We start from the raw sequence: 15,306 nt of genomic DNA on the forward strand, positions 1-15,306 counted from the left end.
AGGAAACCTATTGGAACGCATAGCGGCCATGTTGGAACGCAGGGCGCATGCACAATAAGTTGTTCTAGTCCGTACGTCACTTCCGGTAGCAGAATCTGCTAGGTAGCGGTATTCTGACAGAACAGGGGCACATTCTAACATTTGAGCCCTTATCTTAATATTTGTGTGTATATATATATATATATATATATATATATATATATATATATATACACACATACACAGTATATGTCATTATCCATTTCAATACAGGGCACTTTAACACCCTTCCTGCCCATGCCAATTTTCAGTTTTCAGTGATGTCACACTTTGAATGACAATTGCATGGCCATGCAACGCTTTACCCAAACAAAATTTTTACCATTTTTTTGAAACAGAGCTTTTGTTTGGTGGTATTTAATCACCACTGAGTTTTTTATTTTTTGCTAAACAAATTAAAATTTTGAAAAAAAAATGTTTTGTTATAAAATGTTGTAAATGGGGCAGTCCAATTCCTCCTGTATTGAATTGTATTGTAACTGTATTGTCTTCCCACATATTGTAAATCGCTGTGGAAACTGTTGGTGCAATATAAATCCAGTATTATAATAATAATAATAATAATAAATGAGTATGTTTTCTCCTTCACTGATGGGCACTGATGAGGAGGCACTAATACAGTATCTCACAAAAGTGAGTACACCCCTCCCATTTTTGTAAATATTTTATTATATCTTTTCATGTGACAACACTAATGCCCCATACACACGTGCAGATTATCTGCAGACTTTTGTCTGCAGACTTACCAAAACCAGATAATATGAGGTCAAACCCAAACACTTTCAATTTGTATGCAATCCGGCAGGCCCTTGCACTACATAGAAAAGGTAAGTCTGCAGACAAAAGTCTGCAGATAATCTGCACGTGTGTATGGGGCATCAGGCTCCGATCACATCTTAGCGTATGGATCACGGGCAGAACCGCCGCGGTTCCGCCTGCGATCCGGAGATTATTGCAAATCGCGGGACGCCCGTGCGTTGCCCGTTGATTTGCAATAGACCCCCAAACGCTGAGCGATGTCGCCGCGATTTCCGCCTGCCGAATCGCGGTAACATCGCGCAAAAAAAGATCGCGGGACGCATTACGACCAAAAAAGTACAAGAGCTTCTTTGGATCGTATTGCGTCCCGCGATTTTTTTTGCGCGATGTTACCGCGATTCGGCAGGCGGAAATCGCGGCAACATCGCTCAGCGTTTGGGGGTCTATTGCAAATCAACGGGCAACGCACGGGCGTCCCGCGATTTGCAATAATCTCCGGATCGCGGGCGGGACCACGGCGGTTCTGCCCGTGATCCATACGCTAAGATGTGAACGGAGCCTAAAGAAACTATACTTTGCCACAATATAAAGAAGTGAGTGTACAGCTTGTATAACAGTGTAAATGTGCTGTCCCCTAAAAATAACTCAACACACAACCATTAATGTCTAAACTGCTGGCAACAAAAGTGAGTATACCCCTAAGTGAAAATGTCCAAATTGGACCCATTGAGCCATTTTCCCTCCCCGTTGTCATGTGACTCGTTAGTGTTCCAAGGTCTCAGGTGTGAATGGGGAGCAGGTATGTGAAATTTGGTGTTATAGCTCTCACCCTCCCATACTGGTCACTGGAAGTTCAACATGGCACCTCATGGCTATGAACTCTCTGAGGATCTGAAAAAACTGAATTTTTGTAACATCTTACCTGTAAAATTCCTTTCTCTGAGTCCTCCGACAGTCGCCGCCTCTTCATATTCGTCACTATGGGGTTATTGACCTTTTCTCCGTAGGAGTAGCTAGGCAACAGAATATGTCAATATTAAAGCTTTTAGCATATCCCACCCCCAGAGGGTGGTCCCCTCAGTCAATACCCCCCTGCTTCCTGTATCCATACCTCAGTTTCAGTAGAATAGCAGTAGAGTACATAAACAAACCCCAAAAGTGGGGCGGGGGGCGGCGACTGTCGGAGGACTCAGAGAAAGGAATTTTACAGGTAAGATTTTACAAAAATTCAGTTTTCTCTTACGTCCTCCGACAGTCGCCGCCTCTTCATATTCGTCACTATGGGGACGTCCCAAAGCAGTGCATACATGAGGGGTGGGAAACGCAGCCGCGCCTAAGGCAACGCAGTACCCACAGCAGAAAAAAGAACCTTACCAAAGGAAGGAAACCAGCTGGGCAGCATGAAAAAAACTTTGCTCAACAGGAGCAACAACCCAGGAAAAACAAATAACCCAGGGATAAAAACATCCCAAACAGCCAAGGGCCCAAAAATAAGGGACCCTAAGGCACTGCCGCACTAAGAACCTTGCGGCCAAAGGAAGCATCTGCCGATGCCTGAACATCCACTTTGTAGAACTTTGAGAAGGTGTGAACGGACGACCAAGTCGCCGCCTTACACACCTGGGCCACAGAAGCCCGATGATGACAGGCCAAAGACGTACTCAGAGACCTGGTAGAGTGTGCCTTCACAGGCATAGGGGGAACTTTTCCCTTCAAAACATATGCCTGTTCAATGGTCTGTCTGATCCATTTTGCGATGGTAGAAACCGACGCCGCCAAGCCCTTCCGAGGTCCCTCAGAAAGGTCAAATAGAGAATCCGTCTTGCGAAAGGATTTAGTCGATGACAGGTAAACCCTGATCGCCCGAACAACATCCAAGGAGTGTAAATCCACCTCCTTCGGATGTCTAGGCTTCGCGCAAAGCGAAGGCAAGACATTGTCCTCATTGAGATGAAATTCCGAGATCCTCTTCAGAAGAAAAGAAGGGTTAGGTCGCAAGACCACCTTATCCAAGTAAATCACCAAATACGGAGACCTGCAGGACAAGGCTGCCAGCTCCGACACTCTGCGAGCCGAAGTGATCGCCACCAAAAAAGCGACCTTCTTGGACAACATGGACAACGAGATCTCCCTGATCTTTTCAAAAGGAGCATGTTGCAACACGGACAGAACAAGGTTCAAGTCCCATGGAGGCAAAGGCTCCCTCCTAGGAGGGACCAGGTGCCGCACCCCTTGAACAAAAGTGCTAACCAAGGGGTTAGACGCCACAGGGCGTTGAAAAAGAACGACCAACGCCGAAATCTGACCCTTAATCGTGGCCAACGCCAAAAGCTGGTCTACACCCTTTTGAAGGAAAGACAACACCCTAGACACCGAGTATGAGCGAGGGGAAAAACCCCTGGACTCACACCAGGCAAAATAGGCCTTCCAAATACGGTAGTAAACCTTCCCCGAAGAGGTCTTTCTAGCGTTGATCAAAGTGTGAATGACCTTAGGGGAGAGACCCCTATCCCTCAGGACCTCGGTTTCAACAGCCAGGCCGTCAAAGCCAGCGACTGTAAAGCAGGATGGTATATCGGTCCTTGAGACAGGAGATCTTCTCGAAGAGGCAGACGCCACGGAGCATCGACCGCCAGATTCACGAGGTCTGCGTACCAAGACCGGCGAGGCCAGTCTGGCGCCACCAGAATCACCGTGAGCGGTTCCGAGGACAACCTGCGAAGGAACCTGGATAGCAGCTGAATCGGTGGAAATGCATACATCAGTCGATACTGATGCCACGGAGCCACCAACGCGTCTGCCCGAGGATCGCGCGTCCTCGCCACGAACCTTCCCACCTTGTTGTTCAGACGAGACGCGAACAGGTCCACATCTTCGCGCACAACATCTGGAAGACATCCGGGTGGAGGGACCATTCCCCCTGGTCCAGGGTCTGGCGACTCAGATAATCCGCCTGCCAGTTCTCCACCCCCGGAATGTGAACCGCTGTTATCGCCAGGACGTGTGTCTCGGCCCAAGACAGAATGTCGGCCACCTCCCGAGCCGCTCGGGCACTCCTGGTGCCCCCTTGGTGGTTGATGTAGGCCACCGCTGTGGCATTGTCCGTCTGCACCCGAACCGGACGGCCCTGAAGCCTGTCCGTCCAACGTCGAAGGCAGAGATTTATCGCTCGCAATTCCAGAATGTTGATCGGAAGGGAGGATTCCCCCTCCGACCAAGTACCCTGGGCGGACAGAACGCCCAGAACACCACCCCAGCCCGACAGGCTGGCATCCGTGGTGATCACCGTCCATTAAAGAGGGCGAAAAGACTTGCCCCCCGACACCGCCGGGGACTGTAGCAACTACAGAAGATCCCTTCTGGTGCAATGGCTCAACGAAATCTGGAGATCCAGAGATTGTGGTCGTCCGTCCCACCTGGACAGGATCTCCGCTTGGAGACCCCGCGTGTGAAACTGGGCGAAGGGAATCGCCTCGAAAGCCGAGACCATCAATCCCAGACACCTCATGCCCGTCCGGAGGGATGAGCACGGAACGTCCCTGAGGGACCTGACTTCTTCCTGAAGTGTCCTGAGCTTGTCGTCCGGCAGGAAGACTCTCGCCTGGACCGAGTCCAGGATCATTCCCAGGTAGGGAAGACGAACCGACGGCCACAGCATCGATTTTGGAAAGTTTATCGTCCAACCAAACTCCTGTAGAGTTTGCATCGTGACGGACAGGTCTTTCACCAGACCCTGACTGGTCGCAGACCGAACCAGAATGTTGACCAGATACCCCAGGACCGAGATGCCCTGGGCTCTCAATAAGGCCAGAACCGGTGCAAGCACCTTGGTGAACACCCGCGGAGCCGAAGCGAGACCAAAAGGTAGCGCCACGAATTGGTAATGATCCTCCGCAATGGCGAATCGAAGGTACCTCTGGTGACCCTCGAAAATGGGGATGTGAAGGTAAGCATCCTTCAAATCGATGGAGGCCATGAATTCGCCCGGAACCAGGGCAGCCACCACCGACCGCAGGGATTCCAATGCGGAACTTGCAAACCCGCACAAAGCGGTTCAGAGCTTTTAAGTCCAGAATTGGACGTACCTTGCCCTCCTTCCTGGGCACAGTGAACAGATTTGAATAGAACCCCCGAAATCTGTCCCGATGAGGCACAGGAACCACCACTCCCTGAGCCCGCAGATCCCGCACCGCCAGGTGCAGATCCCGCAAACGCTCCGGAGACAGTTGAAGATTTGAGGGAAAAAATCTGCTCGGCGGCTGAGAGAGAAACTCGATCTTGTAACCGGACCGAACGATCTACTGAACCCACCTGTCCCGAACGCGGGCCAGCCAGGGTTGAAGAAAACCGAGCAAACGTCCCCCCACCCCAGTATTGTTATGGGCAGCGGACCCGGACTGGCCGGACTTCTGCTTACCTGTCCACGGCTTCTTCTGGGAGCCTTGACCTTTGAAGGGTTTGCCCTTATAGTGCGACCGAAAGGCACGAAAGGCCCCCTGAGAGGGTCTAAACGAAGCATGCTTCTTACCATGAGCAACCTTAGCCTTGTGAGACTGGGGCAAGAGCGTGCTTTTACCCCCAGTGATCCCCTTTATCAGCGTATCCAAGGATTCGCCAAAAAGGCGAGATCCCTTATAGGGTAGATTAGCTAAAGTTTTGCGAGAAGATTGGTCCACAGACCAACATTTCAGCCAAATCAGGCGGCGTGTCAACACCGCCACGCTGTGCACACGTGCAGCCAAAGGGACTATATCCAAGTCCGCATCACACAAATACATGACACCCTGATTAATTTGATCTACCATAGCCAACGTTGTCGGAGGGGCAGAGTCAGCCACCAGAACGCGCCTGAGCACCTGCGTCCAATCCGCGACAGCCTGAGCTGCCATAAGTGAAGCAAAAATAGCTTTCAGCATGGAACCGGTAACCGAGTAAGTATGGCGGGCAAGAGACTCCAGTCTCCTGTCCGTGGGATCCCGGAACACCGGGGTATCCTCCGCCGGAATCGCAGTAGATTTATTCAAAACTGCCACTGCGTGATCCACCGGAGGCGGTACACACCAACGTTCATCAGTAGCGGGTGTGAAAGGATAACGCAGCTTGAACCTACTTGGCACAGTAAAAGGCTTTTTTATATTGCGCCATTGTTCACTAACAGCGCGCTGAAAATCCGCAGTGCAAGGAAAAACCTGCGATGATTTGCGTCTTCGCTGCGTCCCATAAGAGGCCAGGACGGCAGGAGGACATGGTTCATCCTGCAAATGCAGTGTTTGTTTGATAGAAGCAACCAATTCATCCATGATTGCAAGCTCTTCAGACGAGCCAGGGGGGGAATTATCAACCCCTTCAACTTCTGCCTCCCCTTCAGACCCTACAAGATCCAGGGACGAACGGGACCCCGATAAGGGGACCCCAGCCATAGCAGCCCCATCACCATCGCCCTCTGAATCAGAGGAAATTTAAACTCTGGGCCGTTTTGTGGATTGAGCAGCCACAAGCATCTGCACCTGAGCAGCTAGGTTAGCCACAATGGTAGCCAAATCACCCCCCTCGGGGGAAGCAGCAGCCCCTTGGCCCCCCACTATAGTGGCAGGAAATTTGCTTTCCTGAGAATCCATGCCCCAAAAGTTTGCAGGAAAAAAAGGAGTACTGCCCCTTTAAGATCGCGGCGAGCGTAGCCCACCGCACACACAGCACACACCGACCCCCACAGGGAGAAGTACAAAACTAGGCAAGGAATACAGGAATAAGGAAGATAAACCTGGAGAGACCACTCAGGCTGCTGCACCGATCGCTGTTCTCAGGGTAAAGGAAGTGATGCAATACAGACCGCTCCTATAAAGCCTATGGAAGGCTCCACAAACATGGCTGCCGGTGGGGGACTGCAAAGGCAGAGCATGCAGCGCTGACATGCGGCCTGAGCGATCGCCGCCAAAAACGCCGCTCTCACCACACAATATTGGCCATCATACGCCTGCAGTAATAAAAATGGCGGACCGCAGCAGCGGCCGCCGCATGTATGCACAAACATGTCTCACATCATGCCCCACAGCATACAGCATGTCACACAGAAAAACACACAGCCTGTAACACAGAACAGTGCAGGATAGCCCCCCTCCTTGCAGCCCACAGAAATCAGCAAACCAGACAGGGAGCCCAATAGTGTGTACAGAAATGCAGGGTTACACAGTCCCAGACTGACACCCACTAAGCAGACAGGTCCCCACACAGAGTACACTTACCTTCTGAATGGCGTGGGGAGCCCGCACAAGCGATCAAGCCGCTGCACAGAGGACAGGGAGAGTCGCAGCCAGGACGCAGTAGATCTGCGGTGCGAAACCGCATGGCGTCCAGTGAGGTAGCCACCTCACCGCAGCATCCCTGCAGCGAACAGGGATGGGTCGTTCACTCATGCCAGGAAAAAACCTGACTGAACGCTCGATGGCAGGCTGGGAAGCCACTGGCCCTGAGCCCTGGAAAACCAGGAAGGCCAGCCCGAGACCCAGCTCCGCACGGTCATCTTCATCAGAAGAATCAAACTAGTGCTGATAAATAAAACAGCTAAGTAAAAGGAAGAGAAAAAACTTCAAATAAAATCAAAAGAGAAAAGAAGCTGAGACTGAAGAGCCCCAGCACAGAATCAGCCAGCCTACTCCTGAGCTAGACAATTGAAACTGAGGTATGGATACAGGAAGCAGGAGGGTATTGACTGAGGGGACCACCCTCTGGGGGTGGGATATGCTAAAAGCTTTAATATTGACATATTCTGTTGCCTAGCTACTCCTACGGAGCAAAGGTCAATAACCCCATAGTGACGAATATGAAGAGGCGGCGACTGTCGGAGAACGTAAGAGAAAAATAATTCTTGCTCTACATAAAGATGGCCTAGGCTATAAGAAGATTGCCAAGACCCTGAAACTGAGCTGCAGCACGGTGGCCAAGACCATACAGTGGTTTAACAGGACAGGTTCCACTCAGAACAGGCCTCGCCATGGTCGACCAAAGGAGTTGAGTGCATGTGCTCAGTGTCATATCCTGTCTTTGGGAAATAGATGTATGAGTACAGCCAGCATTGCTGCAGAGGTTAAAGGGGTGGGGAGGGGGGTCAGCCTGTCAGTGCTCAGACCATACGCCGCACACTGCATCAAATTGGTCTGCATGGTCGTCGTCCCAGAAGGAAGCCTCTTGTAAAGATAATGCACAAGAAAGCCCATAAACAGTTTGCTGGAGACAAGCAGACTAAGGACATGGATTACTGGAATCATGTCCTATGGTCTGATGAGACCAAGATAAACTTATTTGGTTCACATGGTGTCAAGCGTGTGTGCGTGTTTCAACCAGGTGAGGGAGTACAAAGACAAGTGTGTCTTGCCTGTGGGAGTGTCATGGTCTGGGGCTGCATGAGTGCTGCCGACACTGTGGAGCTACAGTTCACTGAGGGAACCATGAATGCCAACATGTACTGTGACATATTGAATCAGAGCATGATCCCCTCCTTCGGAGACTGGGCTGCAGGGCAGTATTCCAACATGATAATGACTTCCAAGACGACCATTGCCTTGCTAAAGAAGCTGAGGGTAAAGGTGATGGACTGGCCAAGCATATCTTCAGACCTAAACCCTATTGAGCATCTGTGGGGCATCCTCAAACAGGAGGTGGAGGAGCGCAAGGTCTCTAACATCCACCAGCTCTGTGATTTTGTCATAGAGGAGTGGAAGAGGACTCCAGTTGCAACCTATGAAGCTCTGGTGAACTCCATGCCCAAGAGGGTTAAGGCAGTGTTGGAAAATAATGGAGGCTACACAAAATATTGACAATTTGGGCCCAATTTGGACATTTTCACTTAGGGGTGTACTCACTTTTGTCGTCAGCGGTTTAGCCATTAAGGGCTGTTCGGTTATTTTGAGGGAACAAATATGCACTGGTATACAAGCTGTACACTCACTACTTTACATTGTGGCAAAGTGTCATTTCTTCGTGTCCAAGCGGCTTGTTCTGAAGGATGTCATATGACATCCAGTCAGAACAGGAGAGCCACTGCCCATCTGTCATTTTGCTATTGGCCGGATGGGATGTGGTTTAAGTGTCACTAAAGGCATTTTGGATAGAGTAAAGGGTTATAACCCTTGTCTTTTTTTGCCATCAGTGTCCCAATGTAGAGATTTACCTTCACCTCCTGTCCCATAGCAAAAACAGGAAATGATAGGAAATACCTCCTGTGAAGTGAAGGGAATCCCAGGGTGTCACCAGAAATCCTGTATCCATTGGAAGATTTCTACTCTATTCCTGTTCTGATGGCAACCAAAAATCTGGGATTTTCTTTTTACTTTCTCTTTCAATGATAGGGGTAATTAGGACAAAAACAAGAGGGTGAATCTCCCTAATGGGAGCACAGACTGCAATAAAATTGGGCTTAACGGAATCTGGAAGCCCTCTTTAACTAGAGGGGCCCCAGATCCTGCCCCCCCCCCCCCATGTAAATGAGTACTCCTGCTCATTCACCAAAAAAAGTGAATAAAACCAAGAAGGGTTTTTGACAAGTCCTTTTTTTAAAAAAGAAACATTTGTTCCCCCATGTAGATCCAACATCAATCACGATAAATGCCGGGCACCGGCGAAAAAAAAAAAAGCTTTGCTCCCGACGAAGGCTTCCACCGAATGACAGCTCTGCCGTCTTCCGCCACCAAAGAAACTAAGAGGCTGGGACACCTGGTGATGTCATTTGGTGACCCAATGTGACTTAATTGACCCAGGATACCCCGGTTGTTATTACAAAGGTGCGAGGTCACCAGGTTTCCCCGCCACTTAGGTTATTTAGCGGCAGCATTTGGCAGAGCTGTAATTCAGCAGAAGCCTATGTCCTTTTCTTTTCTACCTTTTTTGGGTCAGCGGTCATTGTGATTGTTTGATGTTGGATCAATACTAGAAGATGTTTTTTTTTTAATAAAAGGACTTCTTTTAAAACCCTTCTGTTTTTATTCACTTTTTTGGTAAAGGAGTAGGCATATTTATTCACATGGGGGGGGGGGCTGGAATCTGGTGGCCTTCTTTGTGCAAATTCATCTTTGTTTGCAACTTCTGTCCTGTTTCGCTAACACAAGATCCTTTGCTACTTTAGAGAACCAAGTTGAGATCCAAAGTAAGGACAGGTTGCTGTAATGGGGGCCTAATGCTAGATACACCTTGAAGGAAAGTTTTTACAAGTGAGAGCAAAGCAAAAAGTTGCTAAAAGAGAATGGGCAAAGCTAAAACCTGTCCTTTCCGATTGAAGGCCAAGACCTGATTGTAGGAAAGCCAGAATGCAATGCATGAGGTAATCACTTGCACTGAATTGCCTGTGTTTACACTAGGCAGAAAAAAAAAATTTCTAGGTGCAATAGTAAATCTTTCTTAAAGAGTCATTAAAGACAGATTGAAAAACCGGATGGAAAAGAGGGCCTTGGGACAGTAGATTTGGCCTGTTAAGAAGAGGCCAGGAGTCATCTGCGTGCTAGGTTCTTCTGGACCAGTTCAGTGCAATGAAAAATCACCATTGTCCTCTCTTACGCTATCTTTTTGAGCAGAAAAGGCAGAATTGACACTGCATAGACAGTGTAGATGAGCCTGAACTGAAGTCAGAAAATGATCAAGTCCTCCGAGGCCAGTACCACTGGATTCTTGGTCCTGGCTCAAAACAGAGGTAGTTTGTTGTTGAATCTAGAAGCTACAATGTTTACATCTGGCACATCAGATTGCAAATGTCTGGGTGAAATGCCTATTACCCAAGATCCAGGTGGTGCTATTGCCATCTACTTATGCAAAAGCACTGCACAGAGCAGGTAAGTATAACATGTCTGTTATTATAAATCATTAGTAAGACCTCATCTAGAATATGCAGTTCAGTTTTGGGCACCAGTTCTCAAAAAGGATATCAGGGAACTGGAGAGTGCAGAGAAGGGCAACCAAACTGATAAGAGGCATGGAGGAGCTCAGCTATAATGGAAAGATTAGAGAAACTTAATTTATTCTCTCTTGAGAAGAGGAGATAAAGGGGGGAATCAACATGTATAAATACATAAGGGGTCCATATAGTGAACTTGGTGTTGAGTTATTCACTTTAAGGTCATCACAGAGGACAAGGGGGCATTCTTTACGTCTGGAGGAAAAGAGATTTTGTCTCCAAATACGGAAAGGTTTCTTTACAGTAAGAGCTGTGAAAATGTGGAATAGACTCCCTTCAGAGGTGGTTCTAGCCAGCCCAGTAGATTGCTTTAAAAAAAGGCCTGGATTATTTCCTAGGTGTACATAATCTAACTGGGCACTAATATTTTATAGGTAAAGTTGATCCAGGGAATATTCAATTGCCTCTCGGGGGGATCAGGAAGGAATTTTTTTTCCCCTACTAAAGCAAATTGGATCATGCTTTGCTGGGCTTTTTCGCCTTCCTCTGGATCAACTGCAGGTATAGGATTGTGTATATGGGATTGAATGGTTGTGTTTTCTTTATTGTTTTTTTATTGGTTGAGATAGATGGACTTCACCCTGACTAACTATGTAACTATACTTTACACATTCTTGCTATAGAAAGGCTCTTTGGTGCCAATTCTATATCTGTCATACTGTATGTTGTAGAACCTAATATATATATATTTTTTAAATTACAGTATGCAGAATGTGTGTGTGGAGGGGGGGGGTTGCTGGAGGGAGTGCAGGCATCTAGTATTTACAGAAATGTTGGGTGCAGAAATCTTTAAAGGCCCTGAACACATGAGGCAACACTAAAATAGTAACTTCTAGTGTCAGACCATGTACTTTAACATGAAACCCATGCAGTTTGGAAATTGGAATAACCATCCTGTTTTTACATCCACAAATACAGAGCATGCTCACAATGGATTGCAGCTGTGTGCAAGTTGTTCCACTGAAGCGTGCATGAACACTAGTTTGCACAGAGCACAGATGTTTTGCTGTCTAATGTAGGATTTGCACCCCCTGATAGACATCAAAGTAGGACAGGTGTACTTGACATCAAGCTTTTTTCAGTTCCAGATCTGAGATATGAATGCATATGAAACTGCGTGGGGACATGATTGAATACTTTTTAATAAATTTTTCTTAAATTAAATTTAAAAGAAAGCACTCATTCATAGTTGAAAGTTTTTCAATTGTGTTAAACCAGCTTGCAGTATGCTTGATTTAACAAGTACATTTTTCCATTTACTTTAAAGCATGCCAATGAAAAAATAATCAAATTTTGAATTCAAAATAAAATACAAAGGCCACAGAAAAACACTTCAAGCAAGTACAAAAATACTCCAAAACAATATGCGCAAATTAAAAATTGTTGCAAAATAGTAGATGTGTGTGCGTGTGTCAAATGTTAAGGTTTAGTTCACATATACAGTGCCTTGCGAAAGTATTCGGCTCCCTTGAACTTTTCAACCTTTTGCCACATTTCAGGCTTTAAACAAAGATATAAAACTGTAATTTTTTGTGAAGAATCAACAAGTGGGACACAATCATGAAGTGGATGAAATTTATTGGATATTTCAAACTTTTTTAACAAATAAATAACTGAAAATTGGGCGTGCAAATTATTCAGCCCCCTTAAGTTAATACTTTGTAGCGCCACCTTTTGCTGTGATTACACACAGGGGTAGGTCTCCATCAGTTTTGCACATCAAGAAACTGAAATTTATGCCCATTCCTCCTTGCAAAACAGCTCTAGCTCAGTGAGGTTGGATGGGAGAGAGTTTGTGAACAGCAGTTTTCAGTTCTTTCCACAGATTCTCAATTGGATTCAGGTCTGGACTTTGACTTGGCCATTCTAACCTGGATATGTTTATTTGTGAATCATTCCATTGTAGATTTTGCTTTATGTTTTGGATCATTGTCTTGTTGGAAGACAAATCTCTGTCCCAATCTCAGGTCTTTTGCAGACTCCATCAGGTTTTCTTTCAGAATGGTCCTGTATTTGGCTCCATCCATCTTCCCGTCAATTTTAACCATCTTCCCTGTCCCTGCTGAAGAAAAGCAGGCCCAAACCATGATGCTGCCACCACCATGTTTGACAGTGGGGATGGGGTGTTCAGGGTGATGAGCTGTGTTGCTTTTACGTCAAACATAACGTTTTGGATTGTTGCCAAAAAGTTCGATTTTGGTTTTATCTGACCAGAGCACTTCTTCCACATGTTTGGTGTGTCTCCCAGGTGGCTTGTGGCAAACTTTAAACAACACTTTTTATGGATATCTTTAAGAAATGGCTTTATTCTTGCCACTCTTCCATAAAGGCCAGATTTGTGCAGTATACGACTGAATGTTGTCCTATGGACAGAGTCTCCCACCTCAGCTGTAGATCTCTGCAGTTCATCCAGAGTGATCATGGGCCTCTTGGCTGCATCTCTGATCAGTCTTCTCCTTGTATGAGCTGAAAGTTTAGAGGGACGGCCAGGTCTTCGTAGATTTGCAGTGGTCTGATACTCCTTCCATTTCAATATTATCACTTGCACAGTGCTCCTTGGGATGTTTAAAGCTTGGGAAATCTTTTTGTATCCAAATCCGGCTTTAAACTTCTCCACAACAGTATCTCGGACCTGCCTGGTGTGTTCCTTGTTCTTCATGATGCTCTCTGCGATTTAAACGGACCTCTGAGACTATCACAGTGCAGGTGCATTTATACAGAGACTTGATTACACACAGGTGGATTCTATTTATCATTATTAGTCATTTAGGCCAACATTGGATCATTCAGAGATCCTCACTGAACTTCTGGAGAGTTTGCTGCACTGAAAGTAAGGCCCCTTTCACACATGCTGTCCGTTTGTCCGTTTTTCATCCATCCGTTGACGGATGAAAAACGGACATCAATGTATCTCTATGTAAAAACGGATGACAACGGATGATCATCAGTTAACATCCGTTTTCATCCGCTTCCGTCAATGTCCGTTTTTTTGAACGTATGAATGCCCTATTTTTCATCCGTAAAAAAAACGGATCGGACGAAAAACGGATGACAACGGACGAAAAACAGATGACAACGGATGAAAAACGGATGACAACGGATGACAACGGATGAAAAACAGATAACTGATGAAAAACGGATGAAAAACGGATAACAACTGATGAAAAAACGGATGAAAAACTGATAACAACTGACGAAAAACGGATGAAAAACGGATAACAACTGACGAAAAACGAATGAAAAGCGGATGAAAAATGGATAGAAAACTGATACATTTTGACGTGACTGAACTGAAGAACTGAACGGACCGTATGTGTGAAAGGGGCCTAAAGGGGCTGGATAATTTTGCACGCCCAATTTTCAGTTTTTTATTTGTTAACAAAGTTTGAAATATCCAATAAGTTTCGTTCCACTTCATGATTGTGTCCCACTTGTTGATTCTTCACAAAAAATTACAGTTTTATATCTTAATGTTTGAAGCCTGAAATGTGGCAAAAGGTCGCAAAGTTCAAGGGGGCCGAATACTTTCACAAGGCACTGTATATGGTTTCCCCGCAGCTGTGTTTGCTTGTGCACAGCAGTCCATTCATTTGAATAAACTACTATATCCGCTGAAAACACAGGGAAAAAAGTCCCTGCACCTTTTCAGAAAAAGCGGCCGCAGGGAAACTGCATAGTGTGCTCAGGTCTCCAAGGAGTTTTGGGTGCCGTAAGGATTAATGGTACCACCACGCATCTCCTGAGCGACAACATGTTTACCTCTGCGGGTGGTTTTAAGGTGCAGGAATAAATGCCGTCCCGCAGATACAACTACCTGCAGAAGTGTGAACCTAGCCTAAAACCATTTAAAATGTTTACTGCTGTCTGTGTTTCCAACATCTAGGCAATTTCTCCTTACTTCCCATTTGATGAATGTCAGACAGAACAGTAAGTGAGGGAAATTTACCCAATGGGAATACAGTCAGTAATAACAAATAATCTAGTACAATTGGGGATTCTGGGTGTCCCTTGGGGAAGTTTCCTCTTCCTTCTTGTCCAGACAAGGTGTTAAACGGAACAGAAGTCTCAAAAGAGATTCTATTTCCACACAATAAATAAATCAAAATTGAAGTGAAGATAATCATGGGCCCAGAACTGTAGATTCTCAAAAAGCACCATAGACATTCTCACTCTTTAGAATATCATAACATCTAAACAACTCAATTGTCGGTGCAACAGATTCATGTACTTGTCGGGAACAGGTACATGAATGTGTTGGTTGCAGGAGGCAGCTGGCAGTAGGACTTAGCATTACTGAACTTTCTTGCTTGGCCAGTGTCTACCTACCTTATTACTGACAGCAGATGGGAGAGGGTGGCTTCCATAGACATTGGACAGCTCAGTAGTATCTATGGCAGCCTTTCTCAACCTTTTCAACACAGAGGAGCCTTTGAAATAACCTTCTAGTCTCAGGGAACCACTGCTAAAAAAATCACCATATCTCCAACTCACTATACAACAGTGTGATAGTTAGTGGAAAGAATGCTCCTTATACTTGCTCACTGGGAGGAATTACCCCCTATATCTAG

Source organism: Pelophylax lessonae, assembly GCF_965119305.1.
Source record: "Pelophylax lessonae genome assembly, chromosome: 10".
NCBI classification, from domain to species: domain Eukaryota; kingdom Metazoa; phylum Chordata; class Amphibia; order Anura; family Ranidae; genus Pelophylax; species Pelophylax lessonae.